The sequence below is a fragment of the Trachymyrmex septentrionalis genome, unplaced genomic scaffold (assembly GCF_001594115.1).
Source record: "Trachymyrmex septentrionalis isolate Tsep2-gDNA-1 unplaced genomic scaffold, Tsep1.0 scaffold385, whole genome shotgun sequence".
Classification (NCBI taxonomy): Eukaryota; Metazoa; Arthropoda; class Insecta; order Hymenoptera; family Formicidae; genus Trachymyrmex; species Trachymyrmex septentrionalis.
The window spans coordinates 1-2,329 of NW_017305552.1; the positions used below are offsets into that span (position 1 = coordinate 1).

The window sequence follows — 2,329 nt, forward strand, 5'->3', positions numbered from 1 at the left end:
GTAAACCAGCAACAATTGATGCCTTGGAGGACAACATTGTTCGTGTTGTTCGTGACATACGGCCGGCACTGCTCGAAAAGTCACTCAAAATTGGACGTCCAGAATGCGCTTCGTCAAGAACAGCCGCGGTGGCCATATGCCCGAAATCATTTTCAATTGTTAATGCCATACATTGATCTTTCGAATAAAAAAAAATTTTTGATTATAATTGCATTTTTGTGCTAGTTTTTACAGTTGTAAGTTCTATCGGGCTTAAAAAAACACCCTTTATATATAGACGGTCTCGTTTCCAATTATATTGTTTTTAGAAAAATTTTTTAATTTTTAAATGAATTGAGGCTTTTTAGAAGTTGAAAAAATTTGTAACTTTTCTAAATTTCTTTATAGACAGATGTAAATTCTGAAATAGTTTGTCTACAATACACCATAAAACAGTTTAGCGAGTCGATGTCACTGATGACCTCTGTGGAAAGGATTCTTCAGTACACTCCTTCCTAAGGAGGAACCTATTACTTCGGACAATCCATCGCCACCTACATGGCCATCCCAATTCATCTTGAAGGATATCAACATGAAATATCATATGGATGATCCACCAGTTTTCAAGGTATAAAATAAACCGACTGTTCATTCTTACAAACATTATTTGTGTTTTAACACGTAATCGGGTTTTACAGAATCTGAACGTATCCATCGAGCCTCGCTGGAAAGTTGGACGAACTGGTGCCGGCAAGTCTTCCTTCATCTCAGTGCTCTTTCGCTTGTTCAATGAAGGTTTAGAAGTCGAGACCAAGATCGATGGTCGAGACAAAAGCATGGTGGGCCTCAGTGAACTGCGCTGCAAAATCTCCATTATATCGTAGGAACCTGTGCTCTTTTCTGAGAATTTACGTTACAATCTGGATTCGTTTAATCAATACGATGATTTGAAGCTGTGGAAGGTATTGCGGCAAGTCGAGCTGAATGATGTCACTCTGGATATCTTCTCTGGCGGTCATAACTTCAGTGTCGGCCAGAGGAAACTCATATATTTGGCCAGAGCCATCTTGAGAAACAATCGTTTACTCGTTCTCGATGAAGCCGCGGTCAACATTGATTCGCAGTGAGTCCTTACGATTCTTTAGGATGTATTTAAATATCATTTGGTGAAGACAATAAATATTGACTGATTAATTATTGATTATTATTATAATCACTATTATATTAATGATATTAATAAATTTTCCATAGCAAATGAAGTCACAGTAATCGCAAAAAGTCATGATGACGGGCAAATATTTTCTTTGTTACGGGTGTGTGATACGACAGTAAAATCATTATACATGTGCAAATGTCCACTGTGTTACAAGTGTGACATTATTATACAGATGAATTAAAAGTTGTGTATTATGTTATGACACATTCAGATCAAGGTAATAATGTGGTGTAGTCTTTGATGTTTTTACAGTAATATTACAAGTGTTGTGATTATTGATAGTTTACTATAATATGAACATGACTTTTTTGATATGAGGTATAGCAATAAATTACCATATATAAATAATTCAAACTTTCTATTATTAAGTTGCTACTTTTGCAAATAATTACGAATGATATAAAGTATTTTCACAGTACGTTACAAGGGTGCATCAAGTTACGGTCGGGTACGATAACATTTGTTATATATTAAATTTGAGATTAATAGAAAGCAATTTTTTTCAAATTAAATCGGATTTGTAGACACTTCCATCAAAATTATATATTATATTTTGTATCTGTAATTTGCAACGCGTGAGAGAGAGAGAGAGAGAGAGAGAGAGAGAGAGAGAGAAAAAAAAAGAGAGAGAGAGAGAGAGAGAGAGAGAGAGAGAGAGAGAGAGGATTTCAAAACTTAACATGTTTATAAATTTGCATCCCTAAATTTCAAACTCTATTTCTAACACGGATGCTTTAATTCAGGATACAATAAGAAGCAATTTTAAAGAATGCACCGTTATTACGATTGCACATCGTTTAAATACGATTATAGCAATCGGATCATTGTGATGGAGAAGGGTTCTATGGTAGTGTTACGTCCAAACTCCGGAAAAGTGGGTTTTTAGAGAGAGAGAGAAGGGAGTAGAAAAGGATGGAGCGTGGAAGGACGGTCAGACTCTAGTCTCGCAGGTATTTGCCTGGAAACAAACACCGGCGAGTCGAACGCACCCTTTTTTTTCTGTCCGCTTCGGAATATGGGTCAACGTCTCGTGAAGACGCTATGACGCCTGTTTCCTACGGGCGGTGCGATCGTCGGTCCGAATTTCGAGTCAAGGAAAAATCCCTTTAACTCGGGAATGGACCACGTGCAATC

General features: G+C 36.9%; 1 pseudogene; it reads left to right on the forward strand.

Moving 5' to 3' along the window:
• The first annotated feature begins 456 nt into the window (after nucleotides 1-456).
• Nucleotides 457-2,329, forward strand: part of LOC108750927 — a 3,611-nt pseudogene continuing 1,738 nt past the window's right edge.